We start from the raw sequence: 15,553 nt of genomic DNA, 5'->3' as shown, positions 1-15,553 counted from the left end.
CTCAGGGTGATGAGGAAGATGTGTCAGTGGCTCAGTAATTTTAACACGCAAAACCTAAAAAATGCCTTTGTTATTATTTCAGCATAAACTATGTAAATAATTCATTTAAAGGAAATTTTTTCATCATAAATTCAGTAATAATTTTATCAATTGGGCACTGAGAATAATGAATCAATCAACAAAACAGTTTGCTTTTGCTAATCTCTGACAGAATGACATATTGGGCTGTTTTTAAAGCACAGCATACCATTTATAAAATAGGATTTATGTATAATTTGTTATGTTCTGACAAAACAAATGCCAGTAGAATACATAAGAAAATAATTCCTGCCCCACTCTGGGATCAGTTATCTCAAAAAAAAAAAAAAAAAAACTATTCATGCTGGCATGCATGCAGCCATCTTACTGTAATTATGTCTTTCAAATGTCACTGAATCAGAGATGTGTCCAACTGCTTTGACCTACAAGCTAGTTACACTGCATTTGCCACTACCAAACCCTGTTTTTAAAAAGTCCTTCATTTTGCTAGCATAGTGCCTCTTTATTCTTCTTATACCGATTGAAAGCTGTGTTGTCCATTATTGTCGCTCAGTTGTGTTTGACTCTTTGCAACCCCATGGACTGCAACATGCCAGGCTTCCGTGTCCTTCGTTATTTCCCAGAGTTTGCTCAAAACTCATGTCCATTGACTCAGTGATGCCATCCAACCATCTCATCCTCTACTGCCCCCTTCTCCTCCTGCCCTCAATCTTTCCCAGCATCAAGGTCTTTTCCAGTGAGTTGGCTTTTCACATAAGGTAACCAAAGTATTGGAGCTTCAGTTTCAGCATCCATTCTTCCAGTGAATATTCAGGTCTGATTTCCTTTAAGATTGCTTAAAGTCTCCTTGCTGCCCAAGGGACTTTCATGAGTCTTCTCCAGCAACACAGTTTGAACGCATCAATTCTTTGATGTTCAAGTCTTATTTATGGTCCAACATATCCATACATCCATACATGACTACTGGAAAAACCATAGCTTTGACTATATGAACCTTTGTCAGCAAAGCGATGTCTCTGCTTTTTATAGCTGCATTTAAAAAAACATGAAAGTAATTAAAAAATGAAAATATCAATCCATCATTTGTGAGGTAGGGGCTGTAAGAGGGCAGTTGGACTTCTCATGACAACAGGAGAAACTAAGGAGTGAGAGGAGAAAAGATCAGGCACAAAACCCATCCTAAAATAGAAGTCTGTCTATTTTGTCTACACCAAAGACAAATGACAAGGTCAAAGTTTCGACACATTAACAGACGTAGCACAACAAATATGACCACTAACCAAGAAAAATGGACACCAGTTATAGAGGAAATAGTATGCCATATGTTTTCTGGTATGCCAGGGTCCCACCCTTCAGCTGCTGAATAATAAACTCCAGTCTGGGAGTCCTGCAAGAGAGGCTGTAATAGCTGAGGGAACTGAGGAACACTTGGGGGTGAGAGGAGGTCCTGGCATCCAGAGCTCATTACCAACTGCTGGGAAGCATCTCACTCCTTGAGCAACTGATATGTCCTCACTGCTTCATACTCTCTGAATAGCAATCCTAAGACAAACCCTAGTCTTACAGTCGGACCAGGAGTTCCAGACCAGAAAACAGCAGGTTCTAAGGGGCTAGAAGAATGTTTTGGTAACATATCTCAGGAGAGTGGTATGTGAGTAACATGTTAGTAAGAAGTTATCATCATTGGGTCTGAATACAGGACAGAACCTTATCCCTGGGCTGAAATTTATAAGCACAGTCCCTGTCCCAATCAAGATCTCCAGGGTAAGAAGGTCTCTAACAGGGAAGCAGGAAACACTGAGTTAGAGAAATTACAGGATGCCAGAAGGTTTGCATTGGAATCCCCAAATTCCAGAGAGCAGAGCATGACTAACGTGAAGTCGCAATAGACAACTGGTCTAGAATGAATTAAATATGCCTTGTCCAGGTGATTCAGGAATCCCAGGTAAGGCTGAAGCCTCAGATATGGAGGTCAGTGTACACAGCCAGAACAGATAAGGTTTGATCAATTTTTCCTCAGCCTGTGGAAGTTATCAGCAAGTTTTTGTAAAAGCATATATGTCTGCCTTACCCCAGCAGGTTTACAAATATTTATTTATAACAGAAATTATCCAAAAGAATAAATAGAGCACTACAAACATGAAAGGATTATTCTGAGCCTCAAATGATACTGTTATATAATTTCAGTGCTGACAGGTATCATATATCTTGTAATTGTTATATAATATACATAATTGTTATATAATATGTAATATACTTATCATACATATATGTATGTCTAGACATGTAATAATTTGATTGCAAGTGTATGTGTATGTATTTCTCAGAAGGCTCATTTTTACCATACAAAAGTTCTAAACATGTAGTTGGTTGACCTAAATTTTAAAACATTGCTTTGATGATGACATACTTGATGAACTTGCACATATTAGTAACACAATAATCCCTAAGTGAGTAATTCCTAGGTTCCATGCCTTTGCATCATGCTGCCTACATACTTCAAACATGGCAAAACTGTCAGTATCACTAATTCTGGAGATAATGTGTGCAGTGTTGCATGTCATTCAACTGACAAACAATTGGCAGGTACCTTTTTTAACAGCAAGATGGATTCCTGTATGGGCTGTGTTGATTGCTTATGTCAGTCCCTTTGAAATTTAACAGCAGTTGTAATTAAAGCTGTAAATCTCTTCTAACTATAATTAGATTAATATTTACATCCATTGTCATTTTTTTTAAATAGCCTGAGATGCTACTAGGTAGTGAGAAAGGTAAAGGTATTTCTTTGGGAGGGAGGGGAAGGAGCACTGTGGTGTCTGGTGGGCAATATGGTTTCTTTAAAACAATAACCATTATTAAGAATTATCTGCATGCAGCTTTGTGAGTTTAAATACTGGGTCCCAAGGACAATCTTTCAGAGAAATGGCTCCATGAATCCTCAGTCTCTACAAAGGAAGTGTATTCCCCAAAGAAACAGATCTAGTCTTTTCATGGGTTTCTTGAAAATGGACCATATTAATCGATGAGGCTAGAGAATGTCTGTGTCATAGAAAACTGAGTTCTGCAATTTCCATCTCACTAAATCTCAGTCCCCTCTGAAAGCATCCTTTGGCTGACTTGGTGGTCCAGTAAGACTACAGAATGACACAGGGGAACAACATTCTGCTTATTTAGGATACTGTGATATTGCTAAAGGCAGTTAATGGATTCTCAACTCTTTACTCAGAAGGCAATGGCAACCAACCCCAGTACTCTTGCCTGGAAAATCCCATGGACGGAGGAGCCTGGTAGGCTGCAGTCCATTGGGTCACTAAGCGTTGGACACGACTGAGCGACTTCACTTTCACTTTTCACTTTCATGCATTGGAGAAGGAAATGGCAACCCACTAAAGTGTTCTTGCCTGGAGAATCCCAGGGACGGGGGAGCCTGGTGGGCTGCCGTCTATGGGGTCGCACAGAGTCTGACATGACTGAAGCAACTTAGCAGCAGCAGCAACTCTTTACTCTCCTCTTCTCAACCTTCTTACAAGTGCTAAATAAAATCACATTTGTTTCACATAGACTTCATAATAACCAGTGACAATATTCTAAATCTGAACAAGAAGTAAAATATGTGCAATTTGACATTTGAGATGTACTAGGTTCCCAAGCCTCTCCTCCAAAAAGCTTACCTGGAGTACATTTTATCCTCTTAAAGTGAACAAACTGATCAATAAATGTGGCCAACTAAAATCATATGATGCCCAGATCATGATTTGCCCATTAAATGCTGGCAAAGTGGAGGAATGAATGCAGTAGGAAGCCGCCTCGTGAGCATGGAAAGAGACCTTCCTTTTGGCGCCTGACACTGCAGGGCCCTAAGTGCGCTATCTAACTCTGCGGGCACTCTTTACACTCATTTCCCTTTCCCCACCTCGAAAAGGAGAACATCTGACTAGACGATCTTCACAGCCTATTCTTCCTCTAAAACCTAATTATTATCTCTGTAGTCTGCAAATTCTTGTTTCCAGATTTAATATATGGTAAAAGTCCTCAAGCTATTTTCAGCAAATTAGCTAGCTGTGATAGGATTTCTCCACAGCTCAATTGGGGCACAGGTGCCAAGTACTGACATTAAAAAAAGTAAACCATAAAAGTACTAGAAGAAAACATGCATTATTTCTAAAAATAGAATCCTAGAAAAGGGAAAACATTTCTATGTGTGGCATACAACTCAAAAGACATAAAAGGAAAGTGGTCAAAATTTATACCATGAACAAATCTGCTTCCTGAGATTGGACTGTGGAAAGCTCAGGCTTAGTGTTGGTGTAATTCTGAAGAGGGATGTCACACTTAGATCATTAAAGGGCTTGGATTTGCCATACTTAGAATTTCAGAACCACTCATCAGTACATCCATTAGCTCTCAGATGTGCTCAATACAATTAATTATTAATAACTGAATCAGAATGTGGATGATTGAATACAAATTAGTGCAATGATGAGAGTATCTGTATATTTTTATTATCATAAACTTGCTTTCTTATATGCATAACTTTTTTGAGCAGGAAAAATGTGGGAGAGTTTCAGCTACAACAGTGGGAATTTCACATCAAAAAGTGTTACCTAATGAATACCATTCAATTTGTGTATGATGATGGAAAAAAAAAAGAGTGCTGTTGTTTCGATACATTATCCTGCATTAACTTCTTTAACAGGAGAGAGGTTTTATATATAACAAGATATGCTCATTCTATGAGGCAGATGCTTACCAGGTGTGCTTGCTTTGGATTTGGTATTCACTCAATTCGGAATATACACATACAAATTAGCATCTCGTTTTGCATGAGGCATATGTTTCTGGAAATGGCATCACTAACTGGCCCAGCTCTATGTGGTGTCATGACAGTATATTCCCTAAAAGGACACACTTTGTCCAGCCATAGATGTTCCCAGATATAGTTCATATAACTCCAGGCAAATGTTTCTATGCTGCAGTGATATGGATGAAGCACATTGGAATGTCAGTGAAGTTCTAGCAGTCCCTTATCGGCTACTGATTGTTCCCTCTGCATAATGGGCCATTTCTTAAAGGTATTTCAAGGTACTAAGTAAATTGCATATTAGCAACTACAATGCTAAGAATCTCTTTGTTGTAGGTTCAGCATTGTTACTTTTATCCAGTTAATGGATCAAAACTGCCAGAGCACAAATCATTGGCAGAAGGAGAGATCACAGCAGGAAAACTTTTTTTTCTACAAAATATACTTAACTCAGAAAATCCTGTTAAGTAATGACTGGCTGAGAATATACAAACAAAACTTAGGGAGTTTTTTTTTTTTTTTTTTTGGCGAAGAGCAATAGCTATGATGTAATACATACATATCTAAACATAAATATATGTTTATACATGTATATTTATGCTATATATAAAATTTATATTTTACATATAAATGTACATGTAAGGGTTTTAGAACAAATACCATTGTAATAAATCCATCTGGTGTGTGGTAATGTTAAAGAGAGACTTATCTTCAGTAACAGCCAGAGAACTTTCTATAACAAAAGGATTAACTGAATATGGGATTTTAGAATGAGTTAATGCAAACAGCAAATGGTTAATTTAAGTGAAAGAAAGTGAATGTGAAATCACTCAGTCGTATCTGACACTTTGCAACCCCATGGACTATAGCCTACCATGCTCCTCCATCCATGGCATTTTCCAGGTAAGAGTACTGAAGTGGGTTGCCATTTCCTTCTCCAGAGGATCTTCCTGACCCAGGGTTCAAACCTGGGTCTCCCACATTGTAGGCAGACCCTTCACTGTCTGAGCCACCAGGGAAGTCACCAGGTTAATTTAAGTATAAAATAATTAACAGTACTCCATAAATAATATACACCAGGTAGATGATTTTAATTCTTCTCCTCCTAGGTTTAGGAAAATACTTAAGTAGATGTGTTTTAAAGAAATGTTCAAATAGGATTACCCATGTGGACCACTTTGACATCCTGGTTTTCATTAAAACAATCTGAAACGTCCATGTAGAGAGTACAGGTAGGAATACTTTTATCTAAGAACCTTTTGACAGCAATCATATTTAGTGAGAATACCTAGTATACATTATTACTACCTACACTTTGCCTGGCATTTTAACAGGCCCATAGTAACCTAGTTCAGTTCAGTTCAGTCACTCAGCCATGTCCGGCTCTTTGCAACCCCATGATTTGCAGCACGCCAGGCCTCCCTGTTCATCACCAACTCCTGGAGTTTACCCAAACTCATGTCCATTGAGTCACTGATGCCATCCAGCTATCTCATCCTCTGTCTTCCCCTTCTCCTCCTGCCCCCAATCCCTCCCAGCATCAGAGTCTTTTCCAATGAGTCAACTCTTCACATGAGGTGGCCAAAGTATTGGAGTTTCAGCTTTAGCATCAGTCCTTCCAATGAACACCCAGGACTGGTCTCCTTTAGGATGGACTGGTTGGATCTCCTTGCAGTCCAAGGGACTCTCAGGATTCTTCACCACAGTTCAAAAGTATCAACTCTTCGGGGCTCAGCCTTCTTTACAGTCCAATCTCACATCCATACGTGACCACTGGAAAAACCATAGCCTTGACTAGATGGACCTTTGTTGGCAAAGTAATGTCTCTGCTTTTTAATAAGCAAAACCAAAACAAATGACCCCTGTGAGCACACCCATTTCTCCAGAATACGACACCACCATATTCCAAGTTGCTAAAGGCAGACAAGGAGTCACCTGGCTGTATTGTTTCTCCACCATGAAGTCTGTAACCAAGTCCAGTGGATTCTATCTTCAGAATACAATAGGAATCTGTTCATTTTTCTTTTCCTTAACTTAGCTCCTAGCACCATTGGCCAAATCACCATCATCTCTTTCTAAACTACTCCAGGAACCACCTAACTGGTCTTACTTTTTATGCCATTGCCTTTCTGTGATCCATTCTCCATAGAGCAACCCAAGTGATCTTGGAAGCATCAATTGCATGCTTCACTCCTCTGCCTAAAATCCATAAGTAGTTTCCCATCACAGTAAACCAAATGTAAACTCCTTCTCACAGCCTAAAGTGGACAGCATGGACCGATTCCTGCCTACCTTCTTGATTTCATGGTAGACATTCCCTTTCCCTTTTGCTTAATAACGTGTTCCCCCCACTCCTTTTGAGTAACAACAGTAAAGTCTGAATTTTGCTATCATAAAAGTTTCCATCTCTGCAGAAAAGGCAAAATTCTTCCACCTATCTATAATTTTCCAATCTCATAAAAATGGAGAATTTACTTGTGAACTAAAGAGCTACACAGATATCTTTTTTTCTCTGAGTCAAGTACTTTAAAAGCACTTGTTTTTCCCTAGAGAATGCTCTTGGCCAACACTATATTTTACATATTCCTTGAGTTTTTATCACTCTAAGTAGAGTAATAATGTCTCTGTTGCTTTATCAAGCCTCCTTTTTAAAAAAGTCTGTTTCTTGTTCCCTATTTTTCTTTTCTTGTCCAGTTTTATTAGAAATAAGTAACAGATAACACCATATAAGTTTAAAGTGTATGAGGTGATGATATACATATATTGTGGAATGGTTAACACAGGAAGTTTAATTAACACATGGATCACCTCACAAAATATTTTGTTTGTTTTTTGATGAGAACAATTCAAATCTACACTCTTGGAAAATTTAAAGTTTACAACATAGTATTATTAACTATAGTGGCCATACTGAACCACTACTTTTATGTCACCATACTAGACTATTTTTAAAACATTTTTGTTAAAAGCAAAGGAAATATTACTTTTAATGATCAAGTCTCACTACTATGTTCTTTAATCACTGCCACCCAAGACATCAAGTATTAGTCATTCTGTAGTAACCTAACTGTTTTAACGCTAGAAAGTTCACTTCTTAGAAGTTGATTTCTTTTATCATCCCCGTCTTAAAAGAGTAATTGCTTAATAAGAGAGATCAGGTATCTTACAGATTTAAATCTACTATATCTTTTATGTTTTCAAGTTTTAGAAAATTTTAGAAAAGCAAAAATTCAAGTGGTTTGACCAAAAGCATCTTCCTGGTTCTAAGGAGTAAAAAAAACTTTAAAAATAAATCCACATAGATTAAGAAGCCTGTTGGATACCCAATAGCGCTTAGCAAACATTATTTTGATGAGTTAAGTGTAAATGAATCACAAACACATGGACTAAATTTCCCTCAAAGAGCACAAAAGTTGAAAATGGAAGGAGCATGGCTTTTGGAAAAATATATTATGCTTTCTACCACAACCCAAACATTTACATAATAGCCTGAGCTGTTTCACAATCTGAAAGTACATCTGGATTCATCCAACTCTATGAAATTTTTTCCCCAATAAATAAGTGCTTCAGCATTACTTAGATTAATCCAATACCCAAAATCTCTCATTTTCTCATCAGAAGAAATTCTCAGGTTCTCAAGTATACAAATGATCTTCACTATTTATAGGATATAAACTACTATATATTTATAAACATATGATCAAGGATGCCTGTTCATTTATCCTTAAGAAAAAGTAATATACACACACATATGCAAGCCCTTGCCAGAGAGAGATTAACCTTTAAAGGAGATGAACAGACATGTACTTTTTAAAACACTGGGCAGTGAAAAAAATCATACAGAGAAAAATTAAAGATAATTCGACAAACTACCTATTTCAGAATCTGGACAATTTTGTTTGAATTTGAAGTAAGTGTAAAGGTTGACTGTGTATACCAAGCTTAGAAAAAAAGTAACATTTTAGTGAGCTTAAGTAATGAAATGGAAAAGTTTGCCAGAAAGAATTTATTTGCCATAAATAAATTTGCCATAGTTCTTCTGAAAGCTAAACTGAAGTTTTTCTTTGTCGCAGTGCTAAGGCTTCCCAGAGTTCCTAGAGAAAGGCTTGGTCACCTTACAGGCCTGTAGCCCATCTCATTCTATTAAAATAGACTTGGTGAGTCTTGGACACTATGAGCTTCCAGCTTCCTTTGGGATAACCTCAAGAAGAGTAGATAATTTCATCTTCTCTCACTCATTCAAACATTATGGATCCATTTTCATGCAGTATTTGCTTTTTTCCCCATTTTTTTCCAAAACCATTTTTTTCCATCTTTGTATTCTTCTTCATAAAAGATGTTTTATCTTGAAATATGAGAACTGTGGAAAATAACATTATTATTTTTAGATCTATTGATCTCCCAACCTACTGAAATGCCAGGAAGGCAGGAAACCATTTTTTATTGTTTGTCTCATTTCCCACTGTACCATGCCCATGGTAGGAAAATAATGAGAGACTTTTGAAGGTAACCTCAAATCAGCAAGCCATGGTAAGTGAAATTAATTTTTTTTTGGAAATAGAGTTATGCAGGAAAGGAGAAAGAGCCACCATTTTCTCTTTCCTGTACCTCTTTCTTCCCTTCCTTTCTTTCTTTGTCTTCCAACATCAAAGATAGAAATTGCCTTCCTGTGCTGTGCCTTCTTGTAAATCTCTGAACTTTATAAAGAAATACATTCATGAATCTATTAGAGCTTAAGGCCTTGACTGCTGATCTAATTTTACTCTCATTTGTCAGGCAAGGAGTTTGAAATATTTATTTTAATGAATACCTTGCCTTATGTCCATGGAGAAACTTGAAGTTAATCCTACTTAGAGTGTTATCTAGTAGGAGTTTATTCAAAAGATCTGCATATTTGTCAAATTAAAGACCATGCTTCAGACCATTTTTGCTACTTAGATGTTAACCCACAAATCAGAAGCAAGTCTAATTTCTGTATGAAAGAAAGTAGATTTAATTTCATAATGAAAACTGATTTTCCCAGCAATTCTAATGCTGCTAAACTTCAAACCATAAGTGGAATAGTGTCTAAAGTTTGTAAATCTGCTTTTATTAAAAAAAAAAAAAGGCTGAACTTAAGAAATGATAAATTGGGGGGGGATCAGCAATTTGTAATGTTAGGGAATATATACCCTTGGCAATTTCATGCTGAAAATTTAGCAATTGCCAGTGGCAATTGATTCCATTGTATAAAAACCAACACAGAGCTTCCACACATAAATGTTGATTAGTTGATTGTGAATATATTTCTGTGTCTGCTTAACTTAGGTAACATACACCCTGAAATGACTCTCTCAGTGTATACACACAGAGAATTAGGGTAACAAATAATGGATGCCATATTTCTAACAGCTTTATTATCAGAGAATGTGAAGGTTAATGCTTAATTCTAACCAATATTTCTCTAGTCATAATAGCATGTTTTAGGTGAAAAATTAATTTGAAATGTCAATAGGTTAATTAGTTAAGTAGGAAATTTTCTCTGGGAAAACTTCAAGAAATAAAAAAGACAAAAATTGGTTAAAATCAAAGAAATGGATCATTTTGGGACCAAAATTCTAATTCACTTGTTGATATAAACACCTATCTTTTTCACTTTATTAATTAACTATTATCAATAGGATTAAAACAAGCATGCCAAATAGTTACACCCATAGGTATTAACTCAAAGCAAAATATAATGTAAAGAAATGAAAACTAAATTAGACTTAGAAGGAAGAAATATTGAAATAGGGTTAATGACCATAATGTTCCATATAGATACAGATGTAAGTAGCTTACTGTTAAAACTGTTGAGAGTTCCTCCTCAATCTGGTTCTTAAAGGCTTATACATATGCACACACACACACAAATATGGAACTACTACACATTAAAAATTAAAACTATGCTTAGAAATTTGGAATTAAATTCTCCCCAGATTCTTTTTCTCTTTTTTTTCTTTTTTATCTAAATTAAAATTTATACATGTGTTCCCCATCCTGAACCCCCCTCCCTCCTCCTGATTAAGCAAATCCTTAGAGTTGGGTAACCAGCTGCCCCACTCCAGACAAACTAGACTCCATGACAAAAAGCCTCTGCCAGGGGTTTTCAATCTTGAATATAATCAGTCCTGCTGATTTCTCCTGGGATATACTAATTTGATCCAGGCATCTAAGATCTAAGCAAAGCCAGGTATAAGGCTTGGAAAGACAGCAAACCTCTCCCACAACACATATTCCTTGATTTTTCTAAACATAACATATTTTTGTGATTATCTCAGGCAGTACATGTTTTTCCTTTAGTTACATGGCACACCAACTATTTTGCAACTTCTTTCAGACATTTTAAGAAATGGACATTAAGAGATATTTGTTCTGTTAGTAAAATTTTTTAAAAATCAGCAGTTTTACAGTACAGTAGGGGCCTATAATTGGAAATGTCACCATATGTTAGCACCCAAGCTCCTTATGAACGTTTCTGTTCAGTTAAAATGTCAGCTGTCTATTGGCTATGAAGATGCCACACAAATAATCATGTCCATTTCTGTGTTTATAATGCTCATGCATATGGGAGAAATAACACTTTCCAACTAAATCCATTGTTCTTGTTACCCAGTTATTCTGGCAGTGAGAAGCATAAAGGAACTTATCAAGTTACTGATATGTAATTCTGAGGCTCTGCTGGATCTAGCTTCTTTTAATACATCTCAAAATAACATGCATAGTATGTCCTTGAAAGGATTTCTCACACTGGATTTTAGTTTCTATATGGCCTCTAGAGGATGCTAAGATAAGTTAAACCAAGTGTAATTCGGCAGAGTATTACATCAGAAAGGTCTTGGCATCAACTTAAAAATGTTGGGTAGCTTTGAAGTATCAGTCATAGCTATTAGCTTAAAAAACCTTCATCATCGAACAACTTCTTTATTCAAAATATCTGCTGGCCACAGAATATTAAAGTAGAATTTTTTTTCCATCCTAAAGATGATTAATTCATTACAGCCCACCACTAAAATGTGATTTCTCAGACTATAAAATTTGGTAGTTGTTCCAGAGTTGAAATTAGAGGCATGTGATCCTCTTTTACCCCTCAAGGGGAAGAATTACAATTCTGCTTTAATTAGTGATAATCCAATAAAAAGAGGTGACAGCACAGTTGTGTATAATACTGAAACATGAGTAAGTATCTCTCCTATGACAAAAGTCAGTTGAGAAAAGGAGGCACAGTGCTATTCGTGCCAGCACAAACTGCTCACCCTTTTTAAAAGCTCATGAAACTAAGTAAGGATGCTAACATATATTAATTATTGATACACAGTCATTGGAAAAGAGCATGGCAACTCACTTCTGTATTCTTGCCTGGAGAATCCCATGGACAGAGGAGCCTGGAGAGCTACAGTCCATGGGGTCACAAACAGTTGGACACTACTAAGCAACTAACTGTTTGTTTGTTTGTTTTCAAGGCAGTTTTTAGCCTCAAAAACCTAGAGTAGTCTCCAAAATAAACCACAAGATTCTGAATACTTTGGCTCTCCTACTTTGGCAAAAGCCAGTGTAAATCAACTTGTTAGATGTTGCATTGGACACATACAGATAAAAAGACTAGATTTGCCTCCATCCTACAATACCATGAATAATATTTTGCATTTTGAAGAAAAAATAAGAGATAAATGTAATTTGGGGCCTATGTTGTATCTGTATCTGTTTAAAAACAAAACAAAAACAAAAAGTCATGCTTCATGGAAATGCAGCACCTAAAGTAAAAGTATTGGAGAGAACTAAGTGACTTAAGACTTGTAAAGCATTTAGAACAAAGCTTGGCTTGTTCATAGTCAGATCTCAATAAATATAAGCTGATTTTATTATAATTACAAGACAGAGGCTACAAAATCATTTTACCTAAAACAATTCAGATTTCCAGTAAAGACCAAAATGGCACCACGGAACAAAGAAATGTCCATTTGAAATGTTGAAACATTTTTAATATACATTTCTCACTCAGGAGACTAACAATAAATAAGGGGACAACAGTCTGGCTCTTAACTCCATCAAAGTCTATCATGAGACATTACTTTCACATCACTCGTGACAGTTCACCAGTGTATAAAAACTCTGGTCCCCAAAGGACAGCAGGCTGATAGTGTAGTGAAAAAGAATGCAAACCCCATTGACCTGCTATAAAACAATTTGGCGTGGGTCAGGAAAAAAGGCATAGAATTTTCATGCAGACTTTATGGAGTGAACTTATCTTGAACCCATGGAAATTTCTGAATTTCATTTCAAGAATCACAGCATAACAGCATCACTTTAAGAATTTTCATTAACCATTCAGCCTGTATCCTCCTTTTAAAGTGGTTATTGGTGTATTATTTATGATGATCAGCTGGCATCAAAAACTGCCCTCCATTGGAGCTGTTTGACCTTGATTTAAAAAGCTAAAACCAAAATGCTAGGGAGAAAGTCCCCAGAGTTCAATTCAGCAATACAATACAATTGCTTTGACTTAGAGTTCAGAGATTGTGGCCAAAGCAGAGACATAGTTATGTTAGCACATTTTAAATAAAGGATCCCTATTTGACTCTGGACCCAGACCTTCACTCCCAAGATGGTTCAATAAACCTCACTTACTATTCTTTTCAACCTTACAGATTACATTCTAAAACTCAAAATGGAAACATAGAAAGCCAAATCTTCTAGTCATCGGCACTAAGGAGATAAGAGAACAGGACTACATGATACAGTAACAAAAGGAAGAAACCATAAAGTAGCTTTCTAACATCTAATATCTGCAGAAACACAGACAGGTATATACAAATGTTACCATATGAAACTCTCTAAAATAATCTCTTAAAGATAGATATCATAACCTTGTTTTAGAAATTAAGAAAACTGAGGCTCAAAGAAATTGAGTAACATGGATGATTTCACAGAACCAGATTCTGGCTCAAGTACTGGCTTGAAATTAAAGGGTGGAGCATCTACTCTTAGTTCTTCAACCAAGCAGCTATATCTTTGGAAAGCCAAGTCATCCCTCTGGGCCTGTTTCTTCATCCTTACAATGAGGAGGTTTGGCAAACAGACTCTGGGGTTGCCCCATGATCAAGCTCTCGTGTGATCCTCTGCCCTAGAGTGTGGGCAGGATCTGAGACTTACTTCTAACCAACAGAACACAGCACAGGTGACAAGAAGGACATGATACATTACATAGGACCGTAGAAGCCATCTTTGAGGAGACTCTTTCTTGATGGTTTTGAAGAAGCAAACTGAGATGTGGGTTGACACACAGAAAAGGCCATGTAGTGAGGAGCTGAGTACAGCCTCTGGCCAACAGATAGCAAAAAAGTGAAGACCCCAGGTAGTCTACGAAGAACTGAATGCCACCAACAATCATAAGTATGGAATTGGATCCTTCCTCAGGGGCTTCCAGCTCAGAACCCAGCCTCAGCTTTCCCCTTGATTATAGCTTTGCAGAGGACCCAGTCAAGCCATGTGAAACTCCTAATTTGGTTGGCTTTAAAACTAAGCAAATGTGGACTTCCCTGGTGGTCCATTAGTTAGGAAGCCACCTGCCAATGGAGGGGACACAGGTTCATCCCCTGGTCTGGGAAGATTCCATGTGCCAGGGAGCAATTAAGCCCATGTGCCTAGAGTCCATACTCCTCAACAAGAGAAGCCACCACAGTGAGAAGCCCATGGTAGCCTCTGCTCACCACAACTAGAGAAAGCCCACGTGCACAGTGAAGACCCAGCACAGCCAAAAAAAAAAAGAGGAAATGTATTATTGCCCATAACCAAAATATGTAGATATGGGGCAGATCAGGGTTGGTCAGTTAAGAAGCTCAACATCAAAGACTATGTATCTGTCCCAACTCTCTACCCTCAGTGTTTCCAAAATGGCTATAGAAGCTCTAGACTTCATATCCAGACATAGGAATCAGTTCAGTTCAGTCACTCAGTCGTGTCTGAGTCTGTGAGCCCATGGGCTGCAGAACGCCAGGCCTCCCTGTCCATCACCAACTCCTGGAGTTTACTCAAACTCATGTCCATTGAGCCAGTGATGCCATCCAACATCTCATCCTCTGACATCCCCTTCTCCTCCTGCCTTCAACCTTTCCTGGCAACAGGGTCTTTTCAAATGAGTCAGTTCTTCACATCAGGTGGCCAAAGTATTGGAGTTTCAGCTTCAGCATCAGTCCTTCCAAAGAATATTCAGGACTGATTTCCTTTAGGATGGACTAGTTGGATCTCCTTGCAGTCCAAGGGACATAGGAATAACTTGAAGTAAAAGATAGGCCAACTGTTTCTTATATCCCTTTTAAGAGTCAAGCTTTCCTCAGAAAATTCCTGGAAGAAAACTTGCACAAATTACTGATCAGATCTAGGTTACATGTTCACCTTTGAATGGATTATTGCCAAGGGAATTGAACCAGACAGGCATGACTTGTTTATATCAATCAAGATTTACCCATAGAGTTGGGAAGAAAGGGCCACATTTCACTGAGTAATGGTGATGAGGCATGAATACCCTGATATCACTGGCTTTTGCCAGCCAGAGTTAAGAGCTAAATAAATGATTTAGGGTAGGCAACGGAGGGATGTTGCAGTAACAAAAACCCTTTTGGCTTTGGTATTTTTTCACCCTGTAGATAATACATATGGAAAAGTGTTTTTCAACAGATATTTTTCAAGTACTTG

The sequence above is a fragment of the Oryx dammah genome, unplaced genomic scaffold (genome assembly GCF_014754425.2).
Source record: "Oryx dammah isolate SB20612 unplaced genomic scaffold, SCBI_Odam_1.1 HiC_scaffold_11, whole genome shotgun sequence".
NCBI lineage: Eukaryota > Metazoa > Chordata > Mammalia > Artiodactyla > Bovidae > Oryx > Oryx dammah.
This window is presented reverse-complemented; position numbering follows the sequence as displayed.